This window comes from Calonectris borealis, chromosome 15, assembly GCF_964195595.1.
Source record: "Calonectris borealis chromosome 15, bCalBor7.hap1.2, whole genome shotgun sequence".
Lineage (NCBI taxonomy): Eukaryota > Metazoa > Chordata > Aves > Procellariiformes > Procellariidae > Calonectris > Calonectris borealis.
Genome location: NC_134326.1, coordinates 18148973 through 18164976, shown reverse-complemented (window position 1 = coordinate 18164976; position 16004 = coordinate 18148973). Strand labels below are relative to the sequence as shown.

Sequence of the window (16004 nt, the reverse complement as noted above, 5' to 3'; positions counted from 1 at the left end):
CCAGCCAGGCCTCCAGCCCAAACGATAATCGCTTACAGTCCTGCAGTAGCAGAAAATATAAACAGGATTCCTAAAAATGCCCCCATCACGAGTCATTGCCCGCCGTGTTCATCGGTACCCACTCAGCCGTGCCAGAGCAGCCTGCAAGGGTCAGGGCAGGCTTCACCGGGCACCCCCCTGGAATATATATTCTCTTTTAGGGAAATGTTTACTAAAAGGGTTTGTAAGATACAATGCAAGTGCTAACATGCGTCTCAAGGCCCTGGTTGTAGTCTCTCTTAGTTGCATGGGCAAATATGCCCCAGCGTATATCGTTCTTCAGCATGTTTCTGGTGGCAGTAGGTTCGCCTGAAAATGTTCAGGTCTGGGGCTGTCTGGCAGAAAAGCCTTGAACCTCCCCCCTGCAGCTCTGCCCGTGCTCGGGGCCGTGCCCGCGGGCCCCTCGCGTTGGCTTTCTGCTGGCACCCTGCTTGCGAAACGTGGAGATGCTTCCATCGGGCCTACTCCAATTGCAAATTCCTGGTGTCCGTGACTCTCCCGGTGGGCTGAGCCTGTGCCTGCGCTGGGGCAGGCTGTGGTTACAGGGATCCCGGTGATGGGCAGGCTTTGCCTTCTGGGAATTTATCTGTAGCTGGTGATAGGTTTGGTTTGACCTGTTGTTAACGCTCATCTTTCTCACCATTCCTTGCAACATCTTATTTCTGAACCCTGATTTAGAAAGGGGTACATCCATCTCATCTAAACTCCTGTGATTTTGGGAGTTATGAAATTAAGGATGATTAAAGTGGGGTTGTTTAAGGCAGTGGGCGAATGTACTTGGCATTCCTGCGTCTGGCATTCCTGCGGTTCTGGGGAGGAAGGTGCTGCTCCTGCAGTTGAGAAGCTAGATGAAGGCAGACCCAGCTGTATTTTCAGAGGTCACTGTGCAATTACCCCAAACTGGTGTTTAAACAATATAGGGCACAGCTGGCACCCCCACTTTGATGGGGACCTCCAGGGCTGCCAGGGGTCAGGGCATCGCCAGCCACCTTCCCTGCGCCTTCCTGCAGCTCTTCCCCGCTCCCACGGCCTCTCGTGATGGATTGCACCCTGAAACGACGCCAGGCTCCGAGAGGCAGCAGCTCTCGTTTGATAATCTTATTTCCTGCTAAGCAGAAGCCAAAAGCTAATAGGAGTTTCTGTAATATGCCTGTACTCCCATGCATTTATTTCCTCAGCCCCCTCACCCTCCAGCCAGCAGCCCCGCAGCAGCGTGCAGGGATGTGGCTGCAAGCAGCCGTGCCCCGCACCGCTCCTCGGTGCTGTGCTCCCACTGACGGAGCCGTTTGTGCTCCGCTGCTCCCAGGGGGGTGAGACAACCGTCCCCTCCCCAGACACGAGTCCGGGGCTCTGCCATCACTGGCACCCCGAGCGCAGCAGAGGTTTGCACTGGCTGTGGGTGGTGTTTGCTGCTGCTGCTGCAGCAGAAGGTGACACCAGGCATTTGGGAACTGGCAAGTCCGGGGGGTCTGTGAGGGTCAGAGGCTCAAGAAATTTGGGCTTAGGAAAGGCTAGCTGAATCGTACCAGTGTGCCCAAATCCACTGTTCTGCAAAAAAAAAAAAGCATGGTTTATCTGGCTCTTTTAAAGGGGTGCTTGCAGTTCATTTTGAAGATGTGGGTGGTGGAGAAGGTCCTCTTCACCCCTCCTCCTCCACCTAAATCATCGTCAGATGTTTGCTAGGAGAGCTGGGAGTCATGGGCAGGGGCTCGTGCCGTCCTGCTGGGACCTGCATCTCCAGTGCACACAGAGTGGGTCAGCTGGCCCCAAGAAGGTCTCTCGTACGTAAACGAGCACGCTGCCAGATTGGAACCGGAGCCGGGCAATGGTCTTATTTGTAGCCTGTGGGATGTGGGGCATGGGACACAGGATGTTCCAGCTGCCCCCCAGGATGATCCACCACCGATCACCCTCCTCAGGCACACACCAGTCTTCAAAGCCTTTGCCAAGCGCCTGAAAATGGACGGACTCTGGCCCAGCACCACACGAACCGCCTGAACCGAACAGCCAGGCTGCCTGAACCAAACAGCCAGGCTGCCTGAACCGAACAGCCAGGCTGCCTGAACCGAACAGCCAGGCTGCCTGAACCGAACAGCCAGGCTGCCTGAACCGAACAGCCAGGCTGCCAGCCTGCCCCGCTGCCGGCTGTGCTGGCTCTGGCCAGGCGGGCAGCAAATACCACTCCTCACCCCAAGAGCTACGCAGCCGCTTCCCACGGCAAACAAACACGAGAAAACTGTATCTGTCCTGTACAGGGGAAAATCACCCAGCACCCTCCAACCCTGCAAGTTTGGCAAATTGAGGCAAGTATTTGCAAACAAAAAAACTCCAGGGGAAGATGCCAGGACTGACCAGTGCCGGACAAAGTGAGTAAGAAATAACCCCCCGTCCCCGTGGGTGTGCAGAGCCGAAGGGTGGGTGGTGCAGCGCAGGTGAGGGGTTTTACTGCACGGGATGCTGAGGGTGTGCGCGGCCGCCCTGGCACCCTCCCGAGCAGCACCCACAGCGAACCTTGTCTTGGGGGTGGTCGTGGGTGCCCCGAGAGTGGACGCAGCCCTGCAATGCCAGAGCCTCCCACGGCCAGCCTGGGATCCACAGGCAGGACAAGATCAGGACTGACTCCACCACCAGCTAGCAATTATTATACCATTAAAAGAAAAATCGATGATTGCTTCCTCATTGAAAAGTTACAACTTTCTTTCTCTAATTAGTCCCCTAAAGCTAGGCTTATTTCCTGTTGAAATGTGTGTGCTTGCGGTTCAGGATTGCAATGGCTCTTAAAAACCCTTCTTCGAGCCTCCTCCCCCAGACTGTGGCTCACGCAAATATGGGCTGGCTGAGAAATGGATGGAAGCATTTGCGGTTTGGGTGGGTTCCTGCACTAATTAAAGGCCACATCCAGCTCCTAGGAGCTGGTGAAAACTGCACCCAACTGAAAGGAGGCTGATTTCTGCAGGGAAGGGGCGGTGGCGCTTTCAAAATGACCCTGGGAATTTTCCCTGCGACAGGTAGACACAGCCCCGGTAGGGAGGAAAAGCTGGGAGTGCAGAGGAGTGGGAAAGGTCCTTTATAAGTGCTAGGTTCTGTTATTTTTTTAATTTCTGACTTGGCGTCAAAGGAGAAAACAAATTTAAGAAGGTGTTTGAAATTCTGGTTTTGGTCTCTTCTATGCGTGCATCATTGCAAGCACATTGAAATAAGAGGAGAGAGACTGAAATAAAACCGCCGCAGCTATTATCCTTATGGGCCTTTTGACTTAGCCCTAACTCCTCATTACAACTATGCTCTGAGCTGCTAACTGCTATCTAAGCCAAACCAAAGATGCCAAATATAAAGACAAATTGCTGCAAGCTCTAATTGCCCCGGCTAGGCGGGAGTAGGTGCTGTGCACGGCTGAGCCCCCGCTGCTCCCCGGGGCCACACGTGCCCGCCGCTCCCCTTCCACCTCCCTCAGCATCTTGGCTTGTTCATGCCATTTAGCCAAGGGGAAAACCCTGATAAAGCAGACACAGGGAGACACAGAGCTAACAGCTCCCCATCGCCGCTGTGCCCGAGGACAGGGGTCCTGGGCGCCGCAGGCTTTGGCTGGAGGAGCAGCGGGCAGGAGCCGAGCCATGCAGCTGATGGGGAATAAAGTCGAAGGAGCCGTAGCCAGCTGCATGATGAACTGCCTCGGCTGGGAGGAAGATCAAGGTCTCAGGAGTGGGAGGAAGGCCAAAGTCATTTGGGGAGCTTGGGAGGGAAAGTCTATCTCCTGGGTTGGGGTGGAGCTGGGAAGGAAAGTTTATCCAAAGGACTTGAAAAGCTCTGGGTCTGAGTGGAGACCTCAGTGGACCCGAACTCTCTCCAGCCCTAATCCAAAGTGCATGTTCCTGCACATCCTGAGTGCTCGGAGCGGCCGCTCCAGCGGCCGGAGGAAGTGGGGCTGACCCGGTGTTGGAGGGAGAACAATTGCACATTGTGCTGCCTTATCGCCACTGAGCCCGGTCCTGCCCTTAGGAACCGATTAAACTTTAGACCCCTGTTTGTGCAGATCTTCCCGTACATCTCATGCGCTCTCCGAGGCGATTGCCGCAGGGGTTGAGAGGTGCCTGAGCTCCCCGTTACCACTGTTAGCAGCCCATCTCCCAGCCGGTGTGTCGGGTCCAGGAGCCAGTGGGGACAGGGGTGATGCTGGGGTGCTCGCACGCAGCTTTCACTGGAGCAGGGAGCAAACCCGGGAGCAGGGGGATGATGAGATGATGCTCCCACTGGGATGGCTGCAGCAGCCATCCAGAGGGCTGCTGACAGGCACTGGGGGGTACTGGTACCTCTGAGTGATGGGCAGGGCTGGGGGCGGCTGCTCATGCACAAGACCCTGAGGTACCTTCGGACATGCCACCCACATGGCAGCAGCACCCTGGGCTGCGTGGGTTGCACCCGGTGCTCGGCCTCCGACGCCAAAGCCCCTGGACAAAGCAAGGGGCGCGTGCCCAAAGTGGGGTGCTGAGCCAGCTCGGGGTGCGTCTGTGCAAATGGCACAGGCACGGAGCAGGGTGTCGCTGGCTGTCCGGCTAGGAAACCAGGTAAGTCGTACAAAAGGAATTTATTTCACCTTGCTTCCATCTTGTCTTGTTCAATCACTGCTCTTACTCATTTTCTTCTTGCCTCCCTCACCAGCATTTCCCAGCCTGGATCCTGACCCCTCCCTGCTGGCTTGGATGGCCCCAATTGAAACCACCCATCCCAAATGCTGCTGGGACATGGGGACACCGGAACAGCCCGGGGAGCCATGGCTCCAGAGCAGGAGGAGGAGGTGATGCTCAGCACTTACCCCTTTGGGCAGGAAAAGGTCAGAGGGAGCAGAGGTTGGCTATGCACGATTACTTCTAGTAAGATCTGAACTTACAAATCTTATGCAAGTCAAAAAATATTTTTCAGTGGGACTGAAAATTTTCAGTAGGTGTCTGGCTAGAGTAGGCCCAAGGACTTTTTTTTTTAAGGAAACATAGTTTTTTGCATCAAAAATGAACCATTTTATAGCGCTGTGTCACTTCAACAAACTTCCTATTTGTTTTTTTTTTAATGGTCCAGATATTGTGTTTTGCAATTTAAAATGTTTTTTATATTCCGATTCAAATTCTGATCCGGGCTTCTGCCCAAAGCTTTAGGTTAATTTGCAGTAATCTTGAGATTGCAGTTTGAAATAATACTGCTTTTTTTGCAGCCTTCCTCTCCCGGGGGCAGCGGTCTGCAGCCACTTGCAGGGTTTGGGGTTTTTGGCCAAGTCAGGTGGGGAGCAGCACCCCTGAAATCCTGACGCTGCCCCTGAGGAAGGGACCCGCTTCCTCTCCCCCCGTCCCAGCCCACCTCTGCGCTCCCGAACCCCCTCTCTGGCCCCTCGCTCTGGCCCCCGCGGATGTACGAGCATCCTGTGGGGAACCGGGGGTCACGCGTGGGCAGCCCGGTGGGCTCAGCCCCGCCACCGCCGCCGCTTGCATCGCCCCGGGGTGCGCGTCCCGCCGCTGCCCGCGCCCCCCGCCCGCACCTACCGCCGGCTCCGCGGTCCTCCCGGCTGCGGCTCTGCCGTGTCGAGCGAGGGGAGAAAAGGGATAAAATAATAATAATAATAAAAAAAAAGCTGATGATGAAAAGCTGCCTCCCGGCGGCGGGAGCAGCGGCAGGAGGATGCCGGGGGGGTGGGAAGGGGGCGGCGATGCTCGGTCGCAGCCACCCCGCCCGAGCTGAGCCACCCGGGGCCGGTCACCTGCCGGGCGGGAGCTGCGGGCGGGCGGCTGCCGGCGCTGCCTGGACCACGGGGCCAACCCCGCGGGCGGGGGCTGCTGTTGAGCCTCCCATTGCCCAGGAAACAGCGGCGCAGCAGGATCAGAGAAACAAACCCAACAAAAAGCGGTCTTTCTTTTACTCGCTTTTCTCATTCCCATCCCTGCGGTCCGTGGCGTTTTATGCAAGCACCGGTTATTTCAGTGCCCTCCCAGGGAAGGCAATAAAATCCCTGGCCCCGATCAGCTCGCGGGTGCACCCGGGCAGCGGGGACGGGGGTCTCTGCTCTCCCCTTGGGGCAGCCGGAGAGAAGGGGCTCGGGCGGGCGGCTGTCGCAGGGCTCTGCCGGGCACGCCTGCGTTAACACTGGCACCCTGCTTCGGGCTGGGGAGAGCTTGGCCTTAAAAGCCGAAGCGCTCTCGAGAGCGCTGTCAGCCTGATAAAATGCAGCTCCATCTCCCCAAGGAGCCGCCTCACCGAAGCTTGTGCCTGGTGCCGATGCTGGCTCTGTGCCGGGGCCTCGGCCTTGCCGGGGAGCCAGCGGTGGGCTCGCGGGGTGCAGGCTGTGCCACGAGTGGAGGCTGCGGCTTGCTGCGTGTTAGCTGGCTGCAGCGTTAAAGCAGCGAGTGGGATGACTTCACAGCTTGGCCTGCCTCCACGAGTGCTTTGATGTGGTATTTAAGCTGCGTTATCTAAGGCTCGCTTAGAATAGACTTTTAGTCCTGGCTCACATGGAGCCTGTGTATTTGGACAGCCAGTGCAAACTGAAAGTATACCGAGCCCAGACATTTTGATAAAAACATATTCCAGTTGAGCACAGTTAACAACAGCTAGTGGGGACGGCTCCTAACACACCCAACACAGCACAGGTAGACTCTGGGCTTTCCTAGCATCTCAATATTCTTTTTTTTTTTGAGTTTGAACAGCCCACATGACATTTTTTCCTGCCATTTTGGCCACATGTTGAAAATAGAAAGGAAAAGTAAGAAAGATATAGCCAAACATTTCTGCATCTCAAAAAAAGCCTGGCCCTTGGCTTTGGCTCAGGCTTTCCTGGATGAAAGGCATTGGAGTTGTTAGGATATGAAGAATATTAGGAAATGCTGCTCCATTTTCTCACTCAGGGGAATGTCACCCTTGTTTCGGAGCTGTGGGGAGACTGCACCTCCTCCCTGCACCCCCAGTCCTCCCCGCCGCTTGCCTGGCTCTCCTTACACTGCTGTTGCGGTCGGAATTGGCAGCTCTGACACTGTGCGGGGCACGGGGCACCGCTAACGGCATCCTGCCAAATTTAGCGTTGTATCTTTTCTGCCCATCCTGAAGGCAGCCGCCCCTGGGACGGAGCCAACAGCGCGGAGCAAACACTCGCTTCAACAGCAGGCTCCTGCGCTGGTCACTAGAAAGATGAGCAGAAAGTCCCTGCGTTGAGAAGCGCCTTGGCCAAAGCCCAGATGCCGATGGTGCCGCAGTGGCCCCCGAGCCCTGCTGCCGTGCTGCACTGCACTGAGAGCTGGCAGGGACGGGGGTCACTGCCTTCGCAGCCAGCTCTGCCTCCTCCTCTGCCCTCCCCAGCCCAGCCCTGCCTGGGAAATTCCAGTTGCAGCAGATGCCCGTGTTATTTCCCAGGCTCTCGGGACGGCTTTTGACGGCTGGCTCCTGCTCCTGCCTGGGGTGAGGAACCTCCTCACCTTGCTGCCTCGAACGTCTGTGGGCCTCCTCGGCTACAAGTCCCATAAATAATGTACACTTCTTGGGGTTGTTTGGAAGCGCAGTGAATAATTAACCATAGAGCTGCTTTCTGCCCCGAGGAAGTGGTAGGTGCTTCTCTCTGCCTGGCACCCAGCCGTACGCAGGCAGTGCCCATGCGGGCAGCTGAGCCCCATCACACGCTGCCCCAGCACCTCCTTTTCCCCCCAAACCACAATCACGCAGCAGAGATGATTTATGAAAAACTTTCTGGTTTGAAACGAGACCCACAAGATCCCCCATGTGCCAGGCTTTGGTTTCATCCCTCTCCTTGGAGCTATACTGCTGAAACGGCTCAGCAAGTGCCGCTCAGCCCAGTACAGGCTGGGAACAGCACTGAAGTGGAAAGTCCCCTGCTCCTGCCTCCCTGCCAGCTCCCTGCCTCCGAGCCCGGAGAGAGGAAAAGGAAACCCCAGTTGTTCCCCCAGCGACACACACCCGGCCGAGCCTGCAAACTTGGCCAGGAGTTCAGGAACCAGCAGCACGCATTGCAGACCATTTGGGAAGGGGTTGTAAAGCCCCCGTGGGGTTGCGCCTCTGCCGGGATGCTGTGCCCGGCGGGGGACGCCGGGGGATGCTGGAGGAGGCACTCACCTGCCAGGTCAGGGTGCACGGGGCCGGGCTGTGGTGACAGCAGCAGGGGCAGCCAGGAGGCAATGCTGCCAACCTGCCCCGGGGCGGGCAGGAGCTGCCTGGGGTCACCCTGCCCCTCGCCTCACTCCCCTGGGGCAGGCAGCTCCCCGAGCGATGCACACCCACACCCGCACGCCCTCGCACCACTCACGGGCGGCTCCAGAGCAAGGCAGAGTCCCTCAGATGGGCGCGGGCATCGGGGCTGTGCTGGATCCCGGGCAAAAGTTGGCATCGGCCGGCAGGCACCGCGGTGCACAGGGACCGAAGCGGCACTGTGGCTGGCAGCGCGGGCCGCCGCTCTGCACCCACATAGGACAAGGAAGTATGGATAATCCTTCGCCTTGCTATTTTTTTCCTCTCATGTGATCTTGTTTTTGGACTGCTATTTTGGGGCTGGACTCCAGCCCAGGTGAAAGACAAGGATTTAATGCAGCCTGCCTCCCCCATCGCCCGGAGGGCCTCCCAGGACCTCTGCCTGCCTGCCCGGAGGATGGGGTTAAACCCTGCTGCCGGCTCTGGTTCGGTGTGTACTTCCCAGCCCTCTCCCTCTCTTGCTGCAAAGCCATTTCTCTCCATGGACTGCTTCTGTGCAGTCGGGGGATGATGGCAAATAGGCTGCGGTGTGCACGTGGTGCCCGGCTGCCCCTCTGCCCCGTCCCGTGGGCACCCTCTGCCCTGCGTCCCTCAGGGCTCTTGCTGGGACTCGGCACAGCTGCAGAGTCAAAGTCTCCCCAGCACTGTTTGCCCTCTTTCTGCCTGTTTCCCCCCCAGAAACAGCCTGTCAGGAAGCTGATGGGAGATAAATAAATAAAAAAAATGCTCGCAGTTCACAGCAGCCTTGACATGAACTGATGCGAGGCCTGACCCCACAAACTGCTCATCGTCCCCCCGCGCCGGCTGCGAGCGTCCCACCAGTGCTTGGAGGAGATGGGCGTGCATGGACCTGGGTGGGGGGCTGCTGGGGGTCCCCCTGCACAATGTGTGGCAGGCCAGACCCTGCGCTACAGCATGCAGATGTCCTGCCATCCCTGCCCTGGGGCCTTCTCTGGGGACAGGTTCTTGGGGACATCCTGGTGCCTCGAGCCCCACACGCTCAGCACAGCCAGGACTGACTATTTTTATCCCATTTATGTCTTTCAGCCCTCTGGATGAAAGTTGAAGGGTGCCAGTGGAGCACTGGGTTCTGCTGTCTCGGTGGGTGGCAGGAGATACCCCTGCGTGGGGAGGAGGGGGGCAGAAAATGAATGTCTGGGATGTGACACCATGTCTCACCTGTCCCCGTGTGCATGAGTCTCATGCGGACACATCTGTGCCCTTTCACGGTGGGTGGCGGGAGGAGTGGATGCTGTTACAGTGTATTTGGTTGCCTAAATTGGGTCTTTGCATGAATAAAACTCGTTAAATGTTCCTGTGTTGAAGGCCAGAGGTACCCGTGTAACGGGGCTGGGGTCTTTCCTCATAGCCAGCCCAGGGCAGGGGAGAAGGGGCTTTTTGCAGCGGGAGAGGGTGTGTGCACAGACACACTTTTGCCCAGACATGCTGGACTCTCAGAGAAACCTGAATTTCCCTCTCCCTAGGAAGTCTCCCCAGTTTAGCTACGGAAGAAGCCAGCTTTGGCAGCCGACACTGAGTTGCACAGCACCGTGGGCAGGTGGCACGGGTCAGGTGAAGGATGGGACCCACGATGTGAAACTTTAATCAGAGGTAGGTATGATTTGGTTTCCAGAGAAATGGGTTATTGCAGATGCATGGTAGATAAGTGAAAAATTCATGTCCAAGAATTAGAAACCACTCCCTTTTTGAGCCCATTTCACAATCTTTAGATAACATGTAAAATTGTTTTCTTTTTCCTGCTTCCCATTAACCAGTTTTATATGAAATAAGGAATTGCTCTCTGACGCCTATGAAATGCTCTGTTCTCTTTTGGGGGGAGATAGGAACTCTTACTGTATGAACACCACCAGGGTAAAAGCTTTTCTTTTGCGCAATCTGCAAGTCAGGGTGTTTATGATAACCATATATACCCAAAGGTTCCTGTGAAGCCACTGATCCCCTTTGGAATAATTACTTTATAAACGTAGGGAGGTTTTAGTGAGGGAGAGAAGGAATGAGGTGCCCGAGTAGAGAAAATCTTGCAGGAGCGGGAGGCGCGGGAGGCACCGGGGCCGCCAGGGGGCGCCGCGGTGCTGCGGCGGGCGGGCGCCGCGCGGGGCGCAGCTGGGCACAGCTGGCTGCGGGGGGGCACAGCTGGCTGCGGGGGTGGGCACAGCTGGGCACAGCTGGAAGCGCGAAGCTGGACACCGCTGGAGGATGCGGCGCAGCTGGGACACAAGAGGGAGCGGGCAGAGGAGGGGGGGGTATGGCAGAGAAAAGGGGAGCGAGCACTGCTGGGGGAGCACAGCTGGAGCTGGGGCACAGCTGGGCCCGGGGCACAGCTGGGGGGGCTGGGGCACAGCTGGCAGCCGCGGGGCATCTGAGGCCCATGTAGGCGATGGTGCTCGCGGCTGCAGCATCCATAGCTGGAGCACATCTGGGTGGCAGCAGAGCTGGCAGCTATGGCCCAGCCAGCAGCAGGTATGGCTGGCACTGGGCACATCTGGTGGCACACCCACCTCCGGCGGCACCGGGCCCAGATTATCTCCGGTGGTTCCCGAAAGCCGCTGCAGCTGCTCTGGGCTTGGGTTTACTTCCTCCATGACCTGCAGGTGGTGTCAGGCCTCTGCTCTTTCAGGTTGCGGCTGAGGTAATTAGGAAGGAATTGAAGATAGGCAGGAAGACTGTTTCTCATTAAGATCATCTCATTCACCCTGATTTCTGTCAAAACCAGTCACTCTCCCAACCAGACACGCAGTAGAGTAATTTTGTTTGTCTTTTCTGTGGTCTTGCACATTGCTCTCAGTCCTGGCTCATTTGCCAGGATCCCTTTGGTCTTTTCCAGTCACCGTTTCCCAGGAGGGAGCACCCCCTCCTGAAGAATGACTCCCATCCTTTGTTTCTTAACGGATGACCTTATATATTGAAATGAATGTTGTTTACTTGTGCTCAGCACTAGTTTAGAGTCAAGAGCTGATTCCCAAAGGACTCTCCTGGATACACTAACCAAATGAGGAATCTTCTCCTGTAATTACATTTCTGGGACAGCAGACATTTTCTGATTCATTTAATATGTGCCATGTTGCATTTGTTACAAATCAGATACGTAACAGAAGCCCTATTACCTTAAAAGTACTGCTGTTATCAAGTACTGACTTAATTACAGTTTTATCTAAAAATAGATCAAGTTAGTTTGACAGAATCCATTTTTCCTACTCCCCTGCTGCCCAGAGTTGTTTCTTCCCTTTAGTTCCTGCTCCATCAAGCCCAGCATCAATCCGCTGCTGCAGCCTTTTCCCGAGAGCAGGACGGGGCTGGTAGGCCATCGTTGCTGAGAGCCCACTGGCACACTCGCTTTTCACTTGTCCCAGTCTTCCAAAACTTACTGAACATTAATACGAAGAGCCCAGGAGGCTCCTCTGGGCTCAGGTTACCCGGCTCTGGCTGCTTTTAACCTTTCTGACTTTGGGAGCTGCTGACACCCAGGTAATTCCTACGGGCAGGGAAGCAGTGCATCGCCCACTGCTTCTTACATCTGCACTTTGCCATAGCTGCTTTTGTTTACAAAACCCACCCAAGGTAAGGCCCATAGCTGATATCTGCTCGTTATCATCACTTTCCTCTTTCCTCTGATTGTTATGTGGTTTCCATAGCTTTCATAGCTGCCCCCACTTCCCTGGAAGCCAAGCCAAGGCAGCTTTCTTCCTGCTTGGGAACTGCTTTGTTAGCCCAAGCAGTGTCTGTCACTGGCAGTGGTGGCTCTGAAAGAAAGGTGGAAAAGTCCCGTCTACGTACAGCCCTGTCAGAGTGTGTGTCACTAGAGCTGTCCCGGCTGGTGCCCGCGCCGTGCCTCTGCTGGGTGTGCCGGGGGAGTCACCATGTGAGTGCTGCAGCTCCCGGGCTGGAGGAAAACACTGTGCCTGGGAAGAGCCGCCTTCTCCGGATGCGTCCCATGCAATTTCCCATCACCTGCCAGCATCTCCCACCTGATGAGAGGGGGCTGCTGCAGGCTCATCCTGCTTTGGGAAGGGCTCACCACGCAGCAGCCGCTTCCAGAGCAGCACGAGGACCTTCCCAGGGGAGCACCATGAGGCTGTGCTCTGTCGTCTTCACCGGGTGGGCACTGAACACCCCCAGCACCCAGCCCAGCCCCGCAGGCTGCACCAGGCGTCAGCCCAGTGCCCAGAAGGCAAAAGCCTTAAAATACATTTTGCTGCATCTGGGAAGCATGTGACGCTGATCACCAGTCCTACCACGTTCATATTTTACTGACTGGTTTTAGTTTTATTTCCCACATGTTTGCCAATGGAAACAGATTTCTCTTTCCTCATTTTGGCGTAAGCAGGCTGCAGCTCGTGGTCCTGCGGTACCGGGGGGCTGCGGGTGCTGGGTGCAGGTGCTGGTGGGGGGGTCGGACCTGGCAGGACTGCGCTGGACCTCAGGAAATCACATGGATGTATGGACTTGAAGGAGCCTGGCTCTCTGTATGTGTGTCACTGGTTGATCTTTCTTTTGCTTTGCTGCCTAAGAAGGTTTTTCCTCCCTTGCTGGGTGTGCGGGAGGGGAGGGAGGGCAGCCTGGGGACCCTGGCGCGGCGGCTCGTTCTGGGACATCAGCTCTGCTCATTGCGTCATTGGATTTTCTGATCTGAACCCCGGGAAGAAAACAAAACTGGGGCTTCAGTGTCTGGGGGCTGCTCTCCAGGAGATACCTCACTGCCCAAAATCTCCAAGAATTCCTGATTTTGTCTTTGTCAGCTCAGCCACTTGTGCAAATAGTGTCAGGCAGGGCTGGCCACACAAAGCAAGGTCGGTTATAAGCCGTTCTCCTGGAACAGAGGCACTTGGAGCCAGCACAAAGAAATCTCTGTCTCTCCCCTTTGCTGGCATCCTGGCAATTAACCCAGAAAATCGCAGCTTGCCCTTGTCTTGGGCGCTGAGTGCCCCGGCCCGGGCGCGGGGCTGTGCGGTGTGCAGGGGGGGTCGGGGCGGTCTGACTGTGCTGTGGCCCCTGGCCTTACGGAGAAATGGAGCGGCCAGTGTCCGCCTGGGAAGTACAAAGTGAGTGGGGAAGTCGCCTGCTTCCAGAAGCAGTGAGGAAAATCATTTGGGTTTTGCGCTGAATTATTTTTAAGAAACGTATGTCGAGAAAACAGCAAAATTAGGAGTCACCTTGGATCAAACATGGGCAACCTGACATAAACATTGACAATATTTTTTGGTGTATTTGATTTTTTCCCCAAAAATATTTCAGGCAAAACCTCCGTGCAGTGACCTAACGCCCAGCGGTGACGGGTCCTCCACGGCCAGGCAGACATGCCTGCGTGGCTCCCAGGGCAGCGCTGGCTCCAGACCCTCCTGGCTCAGGCACCACGCTCTGATTCAAACACCGGCTGCACCAAATGGGCTCTGCAAACCCTCCTCTCCTGGGGTCTAATCATGCCTTGCTGTTGCCAGCACACCCTGGCCCGAGGTGCTAAGCCAGGCGCATCCCGGCGGGCAGAGGAGACGTGCGTGCTGCCGGGGAGCTGGTCCCGTCCCCGCGGAACGACGCGTCAGATGCTGCAGCCGTGCAGGGGACGCGGGCGAGCCCCAGCCAGGGCTCGGCCGGCGGAAGCCCAGCCCTGCCCTGCCAGGCTCCTGCTGTAAATAACAGCCCGTCCAGAGCTAAACACGGCTGCCATGGGAAGCGTTTGGTGAGTCAGATAATCTGCAGGCAAAGGCTGTGACGGTCCGCTTGAGTATGCCATGGTACTATTGTTATAAAATACAATAATTGCATGCCCAGACTGGGCCGATGTACTTGCATGGGGAAGTACTCTTGAATAATCAAGAAATATTCTGTATTTGATTCGACACTGTACTTCCTACAGCTCACATTAGTGAAAGATGAATTCAATTTCAAAGTCCTTTTTAGATCTTTGGGTTTGTTCTTTTGATTTTTTTTTCATTTTTTACTATATGTAAAGTCACAGGAAAACCTCACTGCGGCTAATAAAAGCATAATGAGCAAGAAAATTAATGATACAAAAATGAAGGCAATGGGAAAGAATGTAAGTCATGCTTGAACAGTATTGTAGAAAATACAGTTCACTCAAGTCCAACCCACTAGGAAACAAATATTTAATTGTACAGTAAATAACATATTTTTATTTTAAGAGAGGCCCATTTCAAACCATATCTCACAAGCCAAGTGAATATAAACAGGCATGCAACCCGGCTCGCACAGACCCTGGCGCTCTCCTGCATCCTGCCATGGGAAGGGGAATGCAAAGAAACCCAAACCAGAGAGGGATAAAATCCGGGTTCAGCCTGTGGGCCAGACCCATTAATTAAGAACTGTTACTGGTTTCGGAGGGACAGCTTTGTAGGGAAAGGGGCCACTGCTCTCCCGGGAACCTGAGTGAAGAACCACAGAGAAGCAGGACTGGAAAGGAGAGTGATGTGGAGGGATGGGCATCCCGGTGCTGATCCTGGGAAGCCGACCCTCGGCCGGGCGGTGGGTCTCCGCTGCGGGCGCAGGCAGAGCGGGCAGCGATGCCCGCGGGACCTCCTGGGGCTGCCGCGGTGCCCTGCGTGCCCTTGCAACAGGTAACAGATGAGGAGCTCTCCAGTCACTTAATGTTTTTAATAGCAAATGAAATTGCTTCCAATTATCAGTATCTTATCTGCATGCTTCAAGGGCACGTCCTCTGCAAACACTGCGTGGAAGTAAACACGGTGCAGCGAGGGGGGGTTTCTACAGCAAGGTGAACACGAGGAGGTGGATCTGCTTTACTGCGTCCCTGCCCCGATGGCTGCGATTGCTGAGATGTACTGTGCAGCGTGAGGACACTTCACGCCATAACCTTGAACGGATGAAATATATGGCTGGAAAACTAATTGAGACGATGAGGATAATTTTGTTCTCCTGCTCCCATAGCTGCACGCCTCACGCGCAGCTTCAGTCCCCTTGTCCCCAAGAAGCACAGAGGCCACTGTACACATCTGTAGGGACAGGCAGGTTTTCTGGCTGGGGGCTATGTTTACATGCTGACACGGTAAAAGTGGGTTAAGCCAGGCGCCAGGATCTGGCCGTGCCTCCGCTGCAGGCATTGCTGAAACGGCACCGTCAGTCCTTATCCGTCTCCTTGGAGAGCTCTGCGGTATGGAGAAATGTAACACACAGAGCCGTGGGTATTGGTACTTTACTGATCTTTACACTTCCCCACAAAGAGTTTAATACAATCTGGTATTTGCTGTCGCTATGTCCCACCCGGCAGTGCTCCCTGGGGGCTGCTCTCTTGCAGTGTCCTCTCGGTTTGCAGGCAAAACGCGTTCACCGGGAGGCGGTTTGCATCCCCCCGCGTGCAGGACAGCGCCCGACTCGCTGCCAGTGCCCCGGTGCGGTCCCCGCTCCCCACCCGCCATGAGCCCCCGGCCATGGGTGGCCTCTGCGTGACACCGAGAAGGAAAGCCGAGCTTCAGCCTCTGATCATCTCAGCTCGGAAGAAGCCACCTCCCTGGAGCGGGACAAAACATCCTTGAATTCAAAGCTGCGGTCCCTTTCTGGCTGCGGGTTGGGCTGCCGGACGCAGGGACAGGGGCCGGCACAGCTCCCCGCAGGGCAGCTCCTCGTCTTCCTTAAGTTCATTAACTTAACAAAATGCAAATCTGTTTCCTGGTTCTTCTTCTCTTTTCTTGTAAGCCAGCCCGGCTGCAGCGTCGCTGTTCCTCTCTCTGCCAGTTCCC

The 16004-nt window shown here is 55.8% G+C and overlaps 1 protein-coding gene across 3 annotated transcripts in view; it reads right to left on the bottom strand.

Moving 5' to 3' along the window:
• The window catches only part of FGF1 (fibroblast growth factor 1), a 31035-nt gene extending 22486 nt beyond the window's left edge, over positions 1-8549 (bottom strand). For 2 of the 3 annotated variants that reach the window (XM_075164475.1, XM_075164478.1), the window contains exon 1: positions 8333-8549. The gene's annotated coding sequence lies outside the window, so the exon portion shown is untranslated. Of the gene's footprint in view, positions 1-5570; positions 6025-8332 lie in introns of those variants that run through there. The other variant, XM_075164476.1, reaches the window with a different exon arrangement.
• Positions 8550-16004: the final 7455 nt, after the last annotated feature.